The sequence below is a fragment of the Alligator mississippiensis genome, chromosome 2, assembly GCF_030867095.1.
Source record: "Alligator mississippiensis isolate rAllMis1 chromosome 2, rAllMis1, whole genome shotgun sequence".
In the NCBI taxonomy this organism is placed as follows: domain Eukaryota; kingdom Metazoa; phylum Chordata; order Crocodylia; family Alligatoridae; genus Alligator; species Alligator mississippiensis.
In genome coordinates this window covers 274,452,235-274,470,704 of record NC_081825.1, presented here as the reverse complement: position 1 = coordinate 274,470,704, position 18,470 = coordinate 274,452,235, and the positions used below count along the sequence as shown (strand labels likewise).

General features: G+C 44.1%; 1 protein-coding gene across 1 annotated transcript in view; it reads right to left on the bottom strand.

Annotated features, from left to right (window-relative positions):
- Positions 1 to 18,470, bottom strand: part of DGLUCY (D-glutamate cyclase) — a 96,085-nt gene that overhangs the window by 59,159 nt on the left and 18,456 nt on the right. The window lies entirely within an intron of this gene.

Sequence of the window (18,470 nt, the reverse complement as noted above, 5' to 3'; positions counted from 1 at the left end):
GGGGTTGCTGTGCCCTTTTGCTACCTTTCTTCTGAGATGGGATGAACATCCCTTGTGCTTTCAGGATTGCTCCCTTAAGGAGCAACCACTCATCTTGGACTCCCCTCCCTGTCAAGTTATGGCCCCTTAGGGACTCAACAACAAGCCTCCTGAGCTTGTCAAAGTCAGCTTTCCTAAAGTTGAGGATTTCTGCATTGCTGACTGACTTGCCAGCTTTGCGATGGATAGTAAAAGTGATCAGCTGGTGGTCACTATCTCCCAGCTTTCCTTCGATTCTTAGGTCACTGACTAGATCATCCCCTTTGGTCAGTACCAGGTGCAGCAACACTTTACCTCTTGTCAGTCCACAGACTTCTTGAGTCAAGTAGAGCTTGTCCACGCACATGAGGAAGCTTTGTGACTGTTCAGATTTGGCCAAGTCCTCTTCCCATGAGATGTCTGGGTAGTTGAAGTCTCCCATGGCACCCATTCACCGAGAGTGTGCAGCCTCAGCCAGTTCCCTGGTGAATTTCTGGTCAAGCTCTTGTTCCTGATTTGGAGGTGTGTAGTAGACTCCTACTATTGTGTCCCCTGTGCCATGTTCCCCAAGTATTTTAACCCAGAGGGTCTCCAGCCATCCTCCATGGGTGCCAACGTCAGCTTGCAGGGACATGTAGCTTTCCTGGACATAGGGGGCTAATCCCCCACCCCTTTTTTCCACACGATCTCTCCTGTACAGGGTATAGCCGTCTATACCTGTGGCCCTGTTGATGATACAGAGCTTTTCAATCTCCTTCTCCCTGCTTCTTCATACTTTCTGCAGCAGACAGGCAAGCAAGCCAGCAGTGGACTGATAACAGTGTTTATCATCTTATCAGCAAAACAATATCATCTCTCCATTAGGTCAAACTCCTCTTAAACAGCTTACCAGATGATCTCCTGATTAGCTCCAAAAAGCCCTAAGTGGTCACTGTTCTGTCTGCTTGTCCCAGTGAAATTGGAGACACACACACACACACACACACACACACACACACACACACACACACACACACACACACACACACACACACACACACACAGACACCTCTAGGCATTAGCTAGCATACCACATGCCTAGGATCTGTGAGGTTGGGGGCTGTGCTGTGGGAGATAGGAGGGAGGGAGGGAGGGGAGGATCCTTGCTTGTCCACCAAACAGTGAGGGAGAGGTAGGGTAGGGGGAAGCCAGCAGACCCTGCTGTACCTGCAGTCTCTGCTGGAGCTCCAGCCAGGGAGCAGAGGGGAGGGGCCAGCCCTGCTGTGAAGCAGAGAGTCCCACCCAGCTCAGAGAACATGCTGGGATGCTGGGGAAGTCTGGTTTATCTTAAACCAGCAAGGGGTCTGGGACAGACATTGCAGAAACCGGTTTGAGCCAAATCAGTTAAGTCTGATACTACATTCAATCAGGTTTCTCTCAAACCAGTTTCAGCCATTTTCAGACTGGTTGATGTGCACTGAACATCTTTTATGTTACAGGTTTTGTCGCAGAGCACTTAGGTGCACTGCTCCTAAGAAGGGAGAAAACTGCTAGGGAAAGAGCCCTAGCAGTGAGGGACGAGCCCAGCTCCTGGTTGCCAGGGCAACCAGAGGAGGTCAGCTGACCAGAAGGGGCAGGGCCTGGCTCCCTTATAAAGCCCAGGGGATGAGGCCAGGCTATAAGTTCCCTACCAGAGGCTAAGGGGAAAGGAGCTCTCTCAAGGAAGAGAGGGGAAGCCTGACTGAAGAAGCAGTGTCTGACATGGCTGAGGGATGGAGTATTCCCCGGCAGGCTGGAATGTTGTTATAGCCGGGCGGCTTCAGTTTATGTTATAGCCGAGGGGATTGCGTTTTGTTTACTGTTTAATACTGGCGGTTTGGGTGAGGCTAAGAGGGGATGGAGGAGGCCTCATAGGGGACCCACAGCAGCATGGGTACCCTAGCGCCAGCGAGGGTGCAGCAGTTGGGGTATACTGTCCCCAGCCCCAGAAAGGGGGGCAGCATGTAGAGAAGTCCCAGAGAAGGGGGGCAGCACATAGAAAGGCCCAAGAGGAGGGGGCAGCCTTGGGGAGAAGCCCCAGAGAAGGAGGTGGCGATAGAAACCCCAGAGAGAGGGAACAGAGTGAGACAGGGCCGTGGAGAGCCCTAGCGCCAGAGAGAGTGCAGATCAAAAGAGGCAGGGCCCAGAGCGGACAAGAGGCCCACATTATAACAAGGCCATGACTGAACAACATCAATTCCATCTGCAAGGCTTGGGGCATGATAAAGGGGTGGTTGGAGCCACACATAGCCCACAAGGCTAGGGTGCCCCTGAAGCACCCATTGCAAAGCAGGACCCACGAGGGGTCCGGAAAGCACAGGATCCGAGTGTCCAGCAAGACGTGACCAAGAGGGCGTAAAAGGCAGCCTCCCAAATATATTTTGTCATCAAAGACATGGCGGGTGAGAATCAAGGGTGCCCATTGCGTCAACTTGACACGGTAAAGGGGGCCTTAGGGAGATCACGGCCATCCTACTGGACCCCGTGCCGTGACAGGTTTAAATCAGTTTCTGATCACAAACCAGTTTATGTGTAATGTCTGTCCCTAGCCTAGGAGGCAGTTAGTGGGGCTGGCAGAATTACGTTCTGTTTTTCTTTTTTGTGCATGTTCTAAGAACATGTACATGATCATATGGGTAAGACTGAAGGGCAGTGTCAAGTGAGCCAGAGCATATGAATGAGTAAGGTACTAAACCTATGCAATAGTTTTAAGAGTTCAGCATTTGTGGGTATGCCCTGCACCAGAAATTTAGGGACCTCAGGAACTTTATAATTAAAATGTGGGCACATAAGGGCTTTAGGCATCTCTAAGGTTAGGTGGCAGCTAATATGGAGTTTATAAATGTAATTGGGGCTGGAATATTGGACTTAGGTGCCTAAGTCCCACTTGTGAATCTAGGCCCCTAGTTTTAAAGTAACATAGTGTTGGTGAATTATTAATGAAAACTTTAAAAGTTAACTTTCCAAACGTATCCTGCCAGACTAGCCTGATTCATGTATGTTTAGATGAAATCTAAAAACACATGACCATCTGTAGCAATTAAAGTTCCTCTCATTGGTTTTCAGACAGAGGTATCACTTTCACAGTTCTTACCTTAACTTTAAAAAGTTATGTTTTGCTTCTCTAATTTTCCTTTCCAGTTTCAGTAAGATTATTGGTGGGTTTTTTTTCACTGGATCTAAACACTGTTAAATGGCAGCAACTGAAAAGCACACTAACACCTCTTTGAAGCCCTTAAGACAGGAGTGGGCAAAATGTTGCCCTGGGACCAGGTGCAGCCCGCCAGGCCATTCTATCTGGCCCGCGGGGCCCCTAAAAAATTTAGAAAATTAGTATTTATCTGCTTCTGGCTGCCTGTCATGCAGCCCTCGATGGCTTGCCAAAACTCAGTAAGTGGCCCTCCTCCCAAAATAATTGCCTGCCCATGCCTTAAGAAGTGTTAGACTCTTAGCACTTTTGAAAACCAAGGCACTTATTTAACTGCCTGATCAAATATAAGTTTTTGTTGTTGTTGTTGGGTTTTTTACTTCAGGTACCCAGGTTTGAAAATCTTACCCAACGTCAAATAGTTTTCATCATATTGTATAAGTTTAATCTTACTTAGGAGCACAAATCTTTAAAGATTTCATTGAAATGGTCAACACTAAACAAATAATTTTCTGTTTTGGCTGCTAATATGGAGGTCCAACATATTCCTTGCAAAGTTTACATTTTAGGAATGTGAAGTTTTATGATCAGTGTTTATGCTGTCTAAAATATTAATGGCTCTCATATTTAATGTAACAACACAATGAAAGACAGGATATTCTGAACTGCACTACCAAGTCTTGGCAAAAGGTGGAGCTTCAAATCTGGAAAACATGATAATCCATAAGAATTTATATAAATACAAGTATGGATTGGAGTGAATCCTGAGCTATGCCACTTAGAGGATGCCCACAGCATCCTCATCAGCAACACTACTGCATTCAGATTACATATTTTTTGTTTTTAAAAATATGCATTTAGAAAGATTTTCTCTCCTTGGTGATGCTAATCTGGGAAGCACATCCAGGAATGATAGTTTGGAAAGCTGAACCCAGTGGCATTATGCAAATTTATACCAGATAAGCATTTGACCCTGATGATTTTTAAGGTAGGCCAGATGTTGAGCCTGAATAGTTTTAGACTGTCCATATAGAAACCTAATGTTTTTTACATTAAACTGATTCATCTATGACTGCCCATATAATTGAGACTAGTAGTAGTAGTGTCATCTTTTTAGATACTCAGACTGAAAATAGATTTTGACCTGCTACAGAAGAGGGAATGGGATTCCTTTTTATTATTAATACTAAACAGATTTAGAAATGTTAGAGAAAATTGCAGATGTTTAAACAGAGTATGGTTTCCTCTTGGGACCACAACTGGGATAATATTTTTCACTAACAGCTTGTGTAAGCAAAATTGTGTGTCAGAAAGACTGAAGTGATGCAATGGGTATGCCTGTATAAAGAGGTGCTAAATTACACCAGATAGAATTGCAATAAATTGCTTCAGATAAAAGTGACTGAGTGGAATGAAAATATCTTCAGAATTGGTGGTACCATTTCAGATTACAAATACTTAAGAAAATAATGTTTAAAAATCACTGCTATAGAATCAAATTAAAACACTTCAGACACCCTTTGTTGGATGAAAGTGTGACACTTTATCAAAAGAAATAGGAACAACACTAGTGACTACAGAAAAGAAAAATAGTTTAAAGATAATAAGATATTTAAACATTATTTCACATCTATTTCTGATATTATGGAACACTGAATTACTTCTATGGATCTACCAGTACCTTAGGCTAAAAACTGGTTAATCTCTGGACTGATCGTCCCTGGTTTCTTTGACTCCCACCGAAATTGGCCCTAGACAGTTGTTTACACAAGCAGTTTGAATGGCAATGAACTGGAATTAGCTGCAGTTGTCCTGGTGTAGGGGAGGTATTATCTCAATATTTCACAGTCACTTCACAGGTACTCAAGAGTGAGACAATGGGTTTATACTCCCAAAATGCAAGACTTTCTTTTGGGGAAATCAGTCACCTGTTTTTAGCTTGAATGTTTAAGGACAATTCAGTATAGTGGTCTAATCTCAGGCCTTATTTTAGGAAATTTCATATTTCATCTGTGAGTATGGAGCCTTTTTAAAAAGGGAAGGTTTCAACAGGGCAGCAGTTCTAATTGTTACATGTTGACAAACTGGGAAGGATACAAATGTAGCAAAACAGCTCCAACTTTACTCATGCTCCTTCAAATGTTAAAAGTTGGGGAAATTTTGCTACATTTATATCCTTCCCAGTTTGTCCTTTTGCAATGTTTCCTTTTGGAAAGGCTCCAAATGTACTGTGTCAATATCCTCAAGCTAAACTGCAGTTATGTGAGAGAGAGTATAAACTGAAGCAGGCATGCACCACTTGCCTTATCATATCATTAGGATCTAAGTGAGCTTTATCTTCAGTATATCTCTCCCAGTACAGCTGTACTAGTGGTGAATTAAAGTTGCAGAAATTACTAATGTAGAGACAGTCTAAATTGCTCTGTTGCTGAATTACTGAGCTGACTAGAACATTTTGATCAACTACATTTCTAAAAAAGGAATATTTTTGAGCATGCTCTTAGTATTTATTATCCATTTTCTAATCAGTTGCATAGTTTATGAGTTAAAGAATCAGTAGATGGTACTTGTGCCTCCACAGCTATGAATCATTAAAATATATACAAGAGGTACTTATGTATGTTTAGACACTAATTCACTTGTCAATTCATTCAGTTAAACATGATGTTAGATGAAGTTCAGGGCTATTTGAATTTGCTGTTCTGCTTGACACATTTCTCACATAAAGTGAGATGAACTTAGCCACATATTGTTGCCTCCTTTGGCCAATTCAGTTAGCTGATATTTGGGGCCTTGCAGGTTCTTTATGTCAGAAAAAACTGATAATTGAACCTTTTTCTGATGCAATCCTATTTATTTGCAGAGATGTACACAAAGTTCAGTCTCTGAGTACAGTAAGATTAAATATAAAATGAGGCAATATCATTGCTTATAATTTCAGGCCTGACATTTTAACTGGTATTGTACTCAAAAAGCATTCTCATTTGGCTTTCTCAAAGGGCACTGACAGAAGTGGCATTTGTCAGGCAATCGGCCCCTTGAAAGTGCTCTAGCTATGCCCTTACAGAAGTGCATGGCTGCAGAGCACTTTGAAAGTTGACTTCTGCATAGCAAATTAACCCTCATTACGTGAGGGTTCAGATGAAGGCACGCCAAAGTGGAGGACCTTCATTCATTTCTGTCTGATCAGGGCTGAGCTGATGTAGGCCAACTGTACCCCCAGTGCTGTCTGCATGATGGGAGGGGGAGAAGAGAGGGGATGGAGCTCTAGGCTGGGATTTATCCAGCCTATGCTGGGGGGGAAAGGGGGTGAATTGTTGGGTTGTGGGGGGAGGTCACTGTAACTCATGGCATTTGCTGTAAAGCCATGACTTACAGCAGGAAGCTGCATGTCTGTCAGTGCCCAAAAAGGCCCACACTATCAATGCTTCTTCACTGTCTCCTACTTCCAGGCTTCTTTTTCTTGGCTGGCTGCTTCCTTCTCTTTTTTACCCACACACAAGAGAACTATAACCAAATCAGTTCCCAGTGTTTGGATTCTGATGAGTGGCTTCCATTGTTTTACCTATCACTAAACAAAAAGGGGCATTTAATAGTTCCCTCATTTAGCCTGAATGGAAAGTGGTTAGCAAACCCATCAATTGTAATATGTTTTTTATTGCCAAGAGCTAGAAGGCATAGTTTCTGGGAGCCACCTAGCCTTCCACATAACAATACTTGCTTATTTTGTGCTCTTTTAAACAGCACAGTATCAGAATCCTGTTTCCTGCTATGTCATATTTTATGTTTTGGAATTCTACTGAATATCAGTCCAGTAATACTTGTCTGGCGGTTGTCCCTAATTGTTGCATTGAAGGGATTAGATATTACTGGGTGCATCTACAAGTGCATATTAATGTGCAACAATAAATTCTAGCACATGTACTGCTGGAGTTTATTGCTTCTGGGTGCCACATTTACACAGGTACCTAGGACTGCTGCATGTTGAACCAAGTCAGAGCAACCCTGGCTGGCACAGGGCCCGGGGGGTCAGCCTGCCAGCCTTGGGCTGCTCTGACTTCACTTAACATGCTGCAGAGGGACTGGCTGGGGCACTAGGGTGCTTCAGTGTGGGGGCTAGCCAGTAGGCAGCCCCCACACTGAAGCACCCTCATGCCCCACCCAGCCAGCTCAGTGTCTACATATGTCATGCACAAAAATACTTTGCAGCAGGAGAGAACTTGTATTTACAAGTACTACCCTGCTGCCAAGTCTATTAGTTTCCTGAAACCCAAAGGGACACAAATGTAGACACTGAGACATTTATTATGGAACTAATTAGGTAACCCTGCAGTAAACTCAATACATCATCGAGTCCGACCCCCTGCATAGGGGGGTCCAAAAAGTTGTTTTTTAGATATATAGGGAGTAAAAGGAAGGCCCAGGGTGGAATAGGACCTCTACTAGATGGGCATAAGCATTTGGTGACGGACAGGGGGGACAATGCTGAACTCCTCAATGAGTTCTTTGCCTCAGTGTTCCTAAGCAAGGGGCAAGACAAGTCTCTCACTGAGATTGTAGAGAGGCAGCAGCAAGACACCAGACTACCAAGCGTAGACCCTGAGATGGTGCAGAAGCACTTGGAGGAAATGGATGCATTTAAGTCGGCAGGCCCGGATGAGCTCCATCCGAGGGTACTGAAGGCACTGGCTGACGTCATTGCAGAGCCACTGGCGGGAATATTTGAACGCTCGTGGCGCACGGGCCAGGTCCCGGAAGACTAGAAAAGGGCCAATGTGGTCCCCATTTTTCAAGAAGGGGAGGAAGGAGGACCCAGGCAACTACAGGCCAGTCAGTCTCACCTCCATCCTTGGCAAAGTCTTTGAAAAAATTATCAAGGCTCACATTTGCGAGAGCCCGGCAGGAAAATTTATGCTGAGGGGAAACCAGCACAGGTTCGTAGCAGGCAGATCGTGCCTGACCAATCTAGTCTCTTTTTATGCCCAGGTTACAAAACACCTGGATGCAGGAGTAGGGGTTGACGTTGTTTACTTAGATTTCAGGAAGGCCTTCGATACGGTATCCCACCCCATACTGGTGAACAAGTTAAGAGGCTGTGACTTGGATGACTACACAGTCCGACGGGTGGCGAATTGGCTAGAGGGTCGTACCCAGAGAGTCATAGTGGATGGTTCGGTATCAACCTGGAAGGGTGTGGGCAGTGGGGTCCCGCAGGGCTCGGTCCTTGGACCGATACTCTTCAATGTCTTTATCAGTGACTTGAATGAGGGAGTGAAGTGTACTCTGTCCAAGTTTGTGGATGACACGAAACTATGGGGAGAAATGGACACACCGGAGCGCAGGGAACAACTACAAACAGACCTGGACAGGTTGGACATATGGGCACAAAACAACAGAAAGCAGTTCAACAAGGAGAAATGCAAAGTGCTGCACCTAGGGAGGAAAAATGTCCAGCATACCTACTGCCTAGGGAATTACCTGCTTGGTGGCACGGAAGCGGAAAGGGATCTTGGAGTCCTAGTGGACTCCAAGATGAACATGAGTCGGCAGTGTGACGAAGTCATCAGGAAAGCTAATGGCACTTTATCATGCATCAGCAGATGCATAAGGAACAGATCCAAGGAGGTGATACTTCCCCTCTATTGGGCACTGGTCAGACTGCAGTTGGAATACTGTGTGCAGTTTTGGGTGCCGCGCTTCAAGAGGGATGTGGATAACCTGGAGAGGGTCCAGAGAAGGGCCACTCATATGGTTAAGGGCTTGCAGGCCAAGCCCTATGAGGAGGGACTAGGGCACCTGGTCCTCTTCAGCCTCTGCAAGAGAAGGTTGAGAGGCGACCTTGTGGCTACCCATAAGTTCATCATGGGGGCACAGAAGGGAATTGGTGAGGCTTTACTAACCAAGGCGCCCCCGGGGGTTACAAGAAACAATGGTCACAAGCTAGCAGAGAGCAGATTTAGACTGGACATTAGGAAGAACTTCTTCACAGTTAGAGTGGCCAAGGTCTGGAATGGGCTCCCAAGGGAGGTGGTGCTCTCCCCTGCCCTGGGGGTCTTCAAGAGGAGGTTAGATAAGCATCTAGCTGGGGTCATCTGAACCCAGCACTCTTTCCTGCCTATGCAGGGGGTCGGACTCGATGATCTATTGAGGTCCCTTCCGACCCTAACATCTATGAATCTATGAATAAACGTCTCATGTGGACATACCCACTGTGTACCAAAAAGTTAGTTTTTAGGAATAGGCCTGAAGCAATTTAAGGGTGCTGACAGATGTGCACTTCACAGAACGTGCCATAAATTAGAGTGCCTCTCCTGCCCCTCCCCAACCCAACATATGTTTGCTGTTTAATTGTGAGGGGGCAGGGATCATGCTCCACTTAGGAGATCCAACTAAGCCTAAGGAAGTGTCTGCCTGAAGTCTCTTCCCTCTAGCCCTGCCTCACCCCCTCCCAGCTCTGGTGCTGTCTGCAGGAGGGGAGGGGGACTGAGGAAGGGGGAGCATGCTGCAGGCTGGAGCTTGCCAGTCTGAGCTGGAGAGGGTGGAGGCTGGGGGGGGACCACAAAGTTAGGGGGCTCCAATCCATCTCCCCCCAGCTTAGGCGAGGCAAACTCCAGCCTGCAGCATGGTCTCCCTCATGGGCGACTGGTGCCGCCTGAGTCAGGGAGGATCCCCCCACTGCCGATTGTACCAACCAGGATGCGGGGGGTCCCTCATGGCCAAACTTATGGGCTGGTGAGCAGCCATTCTGCTCCCAAAAGTGGCCGCAATACTCCCAGAAGTGGCTGTGACACTTCCAGGAGCAACTGTGGCTAACATCCAGCACTCGCATTCCCCGGCCGGTGCTCACAGAGGGGTACCGGTGCTCTTACCTGCCCCCCATCACCTGGGCAGGGAGTGCGGCCTGACAGAGGGTGCGTCGGCACTTTCAGGAGGTGCACGTGCACCCCTGTGCACCCCCTATGTGTTGCCACTGCTCTCCCGCCTTCATCCCCCTTTCCTCCCTGCAGACAGTACTGGGGCTGGGCTGGACTGCATCAGATCAGCCCTAATTGTGTGCAGGGACTGGCGGAAGTTAGATGAAGTGCTTTGGAGTGCCTTCTTCTGATCCCTTATTATGTGAGGGTTAATTTGTCATGTGATTGGCCACTTTTAAAGCACTGTGCAGCCATGCACTTCTGTCATGGCACAGCTGTAGAGCACTTCCAGGCAGCATATTGTGCAACAAACAGCGCCCAAAATCTAGATATAGATCTCATCCTATAGTTGGAACACAGTCAGATTCAGGGATTGCTTTAAGCACCACCTCTAGTTTTTAAACCATGACATGCCAACACTTTAATTGTATTTGCTACTTCAAAATCAGAGACAGCAGCTCACTGAGAAAATTGCTAACTATGCTTATGGTTGTGACTTGGGAGATCCCTCTAAGATCATGCCTTCATATCAGTAACAAGTTCACATGAGATACGAAATCAGAAGGTTTAGAAGGGATTGGCAATCTACAGCTCATGCAGCCATTGCATCTGGTCTGTAGACATTTTACTTCAGTGGTGGTAGGGTTTCTCCCATGCTGAGCTGGAGAGAAGTGGGGGTAGCAGGCACTTCTCCCATGCCCCAGCAGGGAAAAGCGACTGTAGTCTGGTCCTAATGTCTGCCTCCCTGCCCTCCTCTGACCCAAGCTGGGTCATTCTGGCTGGCAGCCTGATGCTGACTGATGGTTTAGACTAGAGGACTGTTAATGGGATAAAAACTTCTCTCATATATGTTAGCTGTTTAGTGACCTGTGAAATGCACTGGTGATCTCAGTTACAGAGCACAACAATTTATCAAACCAGCATCTTCATTTGCAATTCTAGCAGAAAACTTAAGGTAGTGAAGGGGAAATGAGAGCTGGTACCATAGAACCCTGGTACTTTGCAGCACTAGGTCACTAACTCTCCTGGGAAGATGAGGATTTAGCAAAGTATCTGGGTGTATACAGAGCTGAAGATACGTTGGATGGTTGAAGTGCTCTAGCTCTTCAAAATGGCTTTTAATCCAACAGGCACTGTTTCTCTGAACAGTTGTGCAGGACTCTTGATAAACTCAAGTAAAAGCTGCAGCAAACAGTTGAATGGCTTGTTCTTAATTCAGTAACCTGCTTCAAAACAATCAAGTTGCAAACTACTTAGATACAACTGATCCAGGTTCTGCTGTAATTCAACGTGTAGAAATTTACACTGCTACTTTATATGTTGTATCTGCTCTGTGGTAGATAGAAAATAGCCTACAGGATTGTCAATCTTGTACCTTTTATCAGTATTAAATTAAATTTGAAAAAAGAACAGCTTGCTATTACAGAAATGACTCATAGTGCTGCAGCATCAGTTAGATGACTTGAAAGAGACGTTAGTGTCATCATTTCAATTTTCATTGCCAAACAATGAAAATCTCGGAAATTATCTAAAATATCTGTTGCCTCATTGTGGAAATAAAAAAAAAAAAACTGTGAGAAACAGATCATATTGAGATACAAACTTCTTAATTTATGAGAGACTGGAGAGGTGCACAGTTCCATTCTGAGGGTAAAGTGAATAAAGTACGTACATGTTTACCACATGAGGCTCTAAACTACACACAACACAGTGAAGGCAAGCAATACAGTAGGGTGAAGTAAAAAAGAAAAGTCAAATCAACATTGCAACAACTTTTCATAATTACTCAGAAAAGCCGCAGAACAAGCACTTAAAAAATATATGAAATAAATTACAAACCAAACTAGTAAATAATTTATTTCAAGGCAGTGTTGAAGGAATGCATAGAGCAATTTGGGCTTGTTCCTTTTTTATTGGTCCACCTACTAATAGGTATGTAACTGCTTCAAAACTCAGTATGATAACCAACCCAAAATACCCTTTAAATTGCTAAGTCTTTATTAGTGCCGTATATTAATGATTCTCCTTCTTTGAACTTTACTGATAAATGTGGCTGCATTTTTTTTTGCAAATGGAAACAGACCCATTTTTCAAAGCTGAGTTTCAGAATTTGACATACTGAACCCTCTTCCTCCTTCCAAACTGATTTTCTGTGACCTTTTCCCCAGTGTTTCTTAAGAGTTGTGTAAAGTGGAGCTCTGATTAATACATGAGCAAAGTCCTCAAGAATGCAAAATATTTTTAACTGTGTTTTTCAGAGGATAAGACTTGCATCAAAACCAGGAACAGTTAGGATATATCTGCACTGCAAACTGAAGTATACAGTGTGTAGACACCCAAACTAGTTTAAAATGAATTGGCTTGGGTGGTGGAAGCAAGCTAGCTGGGGCAGCATGGAGCACAGAGCTCGTCACAGGATAATTTAACTTGTTTTCACTGTTAAAACTTGTTTATTTAAAGCTATTTATCTTTAAACCACAATACAGTTTGTCAGGAACAGAGTTCTGACTGGGAAGGAGTTGTCATTACTTGCATTAATTTACCAGATTTTGTGAGATGTTAAGCACCCATGATTTCCACTGAAATTAGTGCAAGTTGAAAGCACTCTGTGATACTGGGCTGTCTGCCAGAAATTAAATTGGGGCAAATATTCAAATTCTCAAAATTAAAGCTGTGAAAGCTTGTGGGTTTTCTTTCCAAAACTCTATGCAGATGATATCAAGTTGGATCCAAACCACCTACTTTCATCTGGTTTGTGAAACTGGCAGTCTTTTTTGATACTGAAAGACCTCTTGGAAAGATAAAGTATGCATAGCCTACTTCCTTAGGATGGCATGATGCAGACTTGCTCACTCCCAGTACATTAACATTAATGGAACTGTCAATTAACCCATTAACATGGCTCAGCTTTACAAAGATACTTGGGCACCCAGTGGAATTCAAACTATGAAGGGAAACCCAAGAAAATCCTTCTGTAGCCTCATTCTCCTATGTACTTGAAATTGGCATCATTGGCACATTTCCAGATTTTGATTACATGCCCAGGAGTGTGTGGACAGGGAATATTCAGGGGCGTCCATGCTGGGACAAACTGCTGCCATAACACAGACAATTCTTGTTACTACAAGGTTTTTCACATTATATTTAAAAGGATTGTACTTAATAGTGGCTTTTCCAACTTTGTTCCTTCCTGTGTACGGTAAAACTACCCTTTAGACAAAATTAGCATTCAACATAAACTAGTACACAGCCTATTTTCTCACATAAAACACTTTTTCTCTGAAAATTAGCCCCCAAAAGTTGAGGTACATGTCTTAAGTGGGGGGAGCTCTTTTCTTTGTCGGAAAAGAAGCAAACCTGGGAACTGTGTATGTCATGAGACTCCCAACATGGTACTGAGCCACATGTGTCTGGTTTAGGAAGCTGAAGAGGCAGAGACCTATGTTAACCCTGTTACAGCTGTACCTATTGGTTGAACACTGTAGCTTGTCCCAGAAACTGCAAATTAGCGGCTGGTAGTATCTTGATGAGGCTTGTAATATGGAAGCAACATTTTGGGCATGTCTACACATCGCCACATGGTGACGTTTTTACTGCACTCTATTTTAGTACTTCCTTTTTGTCATAAATAAGTCCCCAACGGAGTTAAATGCTCCTGACACAATGGGCCAAGCGGGCAATTTTACCCCCCCCTTTTCTGTTTTGTCATGGCCACCTTATCTGGGCGCACCCTATGTCATATATCCGACTATGTGAGTAGAAGATTCCAGAAGCTAGTATTTTATGTTGAGTTTCAGTGATAGTAAGGAAAGGTTCCGTCCCATTATGTAAATTTGTACGATTTTATTGGCTGGATGCAAATTACTCCGAAAAGATGGTTAGCTATTCGCTCGCTAGCCATATATAGGGTTAAGCAGTTTCCGCCCAAGGCAGAGACCTCTGCGACGACCTCCGAGCACGCTGCCCGGAGATCTGAGAGATCACCTTTAGAGGCTTGTTGGGGGACCGGCCATCCTCCAGCATCTCCCCGTCGCTGAACTATCTGATGTACCCTGTCCCGATTGCTAGCCCATTGCGTTGCGAACTCGTCAACTCACCCGTTCGATTGTTGATCCTGTTACCTGTTTGTATTCGACGTTCAACTCGTTTTCTGTAACAAGCAAGCCTCATTCACCTATGCCAGAACCATCTCAAGGCATAAGTAAAATCTATTTGAAACCATTAAGCTGTCCTGCCTCTCCATCCACACGCCTGCCCAACCGATCCTGTTTTGCTTAACAAACCCCGATTTCTGGCCCGGCTGGACCGGCTCCCAGGACACTTTTAAGTACTGCCCATACTGTTAGTTTTAGCAACACGCTAAAACTACGGTGAAGTAGCTGCCAGTCATGTGTAGACTCATGTGATTACTAAGTTGCCCTAGTGTGTCAGACGGTGATGTAGTGCATCACTACAGTGACATAGGGTAACATGTAAATGTGCCCTTTATTTACAGGAACTTGCATAAAGAACTACTTACAATAAAGACCTAAGCATTTTGCTATTGTCCTTCCAAGCATCTGGAGTCTAACTTTTTGTGAACATAGGGACTGCTTACAGATATAAAAAAAACAACCAACACACACACACAACAGTGCTTTACATTAAATCTGACATGCCCGCATTCCAAGCCCAGCACGTGCCCAGGAGAGTCTTTGCATTAGTTGGAACCAGCTTGCCCAAAGTCTATATAGATCGGGTGCTTCAGCAGGGCTTTTTTGGTGCCTTTATCTAATAGCTGATTGAATCAACTATTAGATAAAAGCTCCGAAAGCCCCTCTGAAGCACCCGATCTATACAGATGCTGCAGAGCTGGGATGAAACTGAAGTGCTGTCTTTTCTGGCAAAGCGTGTTTTCTGTTTTGTTTTTTTTTCACATCTGTCAAAAGCCAGGGTGTCTGAGAAGCATGCCATCCCAGGAGACAGTCTGAGTCAAGCAGCAGGAACTTCCTGATATATGACATAGAGTAAGTCCTTCTGGAAACGTAGGGCACTTTTACACGTGCTCTGGGGCAGGGGGTGACGTTTTAATTAGAGTGGCTCTGAGACCCGCTTTAATTAAAGAGCTGCCATGTCCTGTGTATCAGTGTCCCTGCACTTAAAAATGGCAGCAAGGGCACTTGAACTAAAGCTCATTCAATGAGCTTTAGTTTCAGTGCCCCTGCCACACTTTTTAAGTGTAGGGATGCCGATAAATGAGACACGGGGCTGCTGGAGTGTGGTAATTGCCACACTGCAGTAGACTCGATTAATCAAGACTGCTCCAACATGCTGGAATTCCAGCACGTTGGAGCAGCCTCTGCGCTCATGTATAGGCGTCTATAGTGTCAGGAAGTGCAGCATTCCAGGAGACAATCTGGGTGAGGCAGCAGACAGAAGGAACTTCCTTGTGCCAGCTGCCTGTCCCAGACTGTCTCTTAGGATGCCATACTCCCTGGACACACTGTTTTCCCAAGAAGACTTACTCTGTTACACCATGACTCTGGGAAAATATATTTTTTCTGCATTCTGCCTTTCAGAAATAAGAAGTTTTATTTTGTGGTGTGTTGTACGCAAGAAAAAACTGTATATGTTCTATATTTACTCTCTCTCTAGTAATATGAATATATTATGAATATATATATATTGCCTTTGCATAGAAAAACAAAGAGTCTTCAACAGAGAAGTTTTGGTTGACAAGGCTAGTTGTGAACCTAGCAAATCCCTCAAATTGTAGTTATATGATGATGGGTGATCACTCGCGAACAAGTAAGATTGTCTTTCAAGGATCTTAATACAGCTTGGTCTGCAGGCCCCTAACCATTCAAGGTTGTCCGCATCCCTCTGAACCCTCTCGAGGTTGTCCACATCCCTCTTGAAGTGGCACCCAAAACTGGATGCAGTATTCCAACTGTGGCCTGACCGAGGCCTCATAGAGGGGAAGTATCACTTCCCTGGACCTGTTTGTCATGCATCTGCTAATGCATGACAAAGTGCAGTTAGCTTTACTGATCGCTTCATCATATTGATGACTCATTTTCATCTTGTTGTCAACAATTACTCCGAGATCCCTTTCTGCAGCTGTGCTGCTGAAAAGGTCATCCCTCAGCCTGTAAGTGTGCTGGTGATTCCTTCTCCCTAGGTGCAGCACCTTGCACTTGTCCTTATTGAACTGCATCCTATTCTGTTCTGCCCACTTTTCGAACCAGTCCAGATCCACCTGGATTAATACCCTACCCTCTAGTGTGTTAACTTGACCTCATAATTTGGTATCATCTGCAAATTTGGACAGAGTGCTTTCCACGCCCTCATCCAAGTCACTGATCAAGACACTGAATAGCACAGGTCCAAGGACCAAGCCTTGTGGGACTCCACCACCCACATCTTTCCAGGTCGATACTGACACATCAACCACCACTCTCTGGGTGCAATCCCTAAGCCAATTTGCCACCCACCTGACCATATAATCATCTACGTCACAGCCGCTCAGTTTATCTGTGAGAATAGGATGAGATACTGTATCCAAGCCCTTCTTAAAATCCAAGTAGACGACATCTACCTCAATTCCTGCGTCTAAGCATTTTGTGACCTGGTTGTAAAAAGAAACAGGGTTAGACAGGCAGGATCTACCTGCTATGACCCATGCTGGTTGCCCTTCAGCATTGTTCTTCCCGCTGGACTCCCACAAATGTGATCCTTAATTTTTTCAAAGGTTTTCCTAAGGACAGAGGTGAGACTAACCAGTTTATAGTTATCCAGATCCTCCTTCTGGAGAGATTGAAGGACTTGGATCTCTTCAACCTCCACAAAAGAAGGCCGATAGGTGATCTTGTGGCCGCATACAAATTCATCAGGGTGGGGCAGCAAGGGATAGGAGATGCTCTGTTTACCAGGGCATTCCCTGGGGTAACTAGGAACAATGGCCACAAGCTGATGGAGAGCAGATTTAGGTTAGACATCAGGAAGAACTTCTTTATGGTAAAGTTTGCCAGAATCTGGAATGGGCTTCCAAGGGAGGTGGTGCTCTCCCCTACCTTGGGGGTCTTCAAGAGGAGGCTGGACATGCACCTGGCTGGGGTCATCTGACCTCAGCGCTTTCTTTCCTGCCCAGGGCAGGGATCAGACTTGATGATCTGCTAAGGTCCCTTCCAACCCAAACATCTATGAATCTATGAACAGTTATACATATTACAACTAAGCGTCAAACAGACCCCAAATAAGCCTCTACAAAGTTCATAGAAACATGAGAACTTAGATCCAGAAGGGACTTTTTAATCACTGAGCCAGCCCCCCGTTATCCCAGGCAAACATATCACATAACTTTCTCAAGTTGATCAAGTATTATGATGAACAAGATCTTCTTTCTCTTTTCATGATATATTAATAAAAAGGTTCACATGCATGTGTCAGATAATTTGGCAAATACTATTCAGATATCAGAAATCTATTAAGCAATCATGTACCTTTCATAAGGTACCAGAATGGAATCATAACAGAAACACAGGGAATTTTTTTCTGCTAGACATAAAAATTGTTAGGTTAGCAGGATGTATATTAAAGGGATACATAACCATATTAAAAAGTTAACAACTCATTTCTTTTCTTTATCCTCCTTTTAACCAAATCCTAAATCTGCCTTTTCTTCTCAGGTATTAGAAAGATCAAAAGCAAGCATTTTAAGTGGAGCAAAGCTCACTTTGGAAAATACTGTACAACATTTTCTCTTCACTTCAAAGAAGGAAATTGAATTACAAGCTGTTCTTCATTCCAAACTCTCTGCAAAAGATTTTGTATTCCATGGCAGACTATATTAAACTGTTCTCAGTTACAAGGGAGGTGGATCAGAATTATTCCAGTTTAACTGAGAACACAGTTTGGTCCCATATATATAACGTATTTTTGTACCTCAAGATATATTAATATATACAATATGGAATACATTTAAAACTTGACATATATGGGCTTGTCATGTCTCAAATGTTACCAAGCATAAATGAGAGAGGATGCAACAATAGGACACTAGAAAATATTAACACTGATTGATTGGAATGTAATTTCTGTACCTACTAAAATAGTGAATATTTGAACATATTTTTTAAATATACATCCAAATTTTGTGGTCTCAGAGATTATGTGTAGTGTGCAGGAAAGTCATATCTCCAAAAATCTTTTCTAATTAAAAACAGGAAGAGAGTTGTGTATTTATATGTTCCATGTCCCCTTTCTAGCAGACATACATTTGCATCAGAAAGGCAGTACCACAACTAACAATCTCACTGGCAAATCTCAGTAAAATATTCAAGGATTTTCTTTCTCAGTGCTGGGCCCTGCAGATCCACTGGTATTTGAATCTG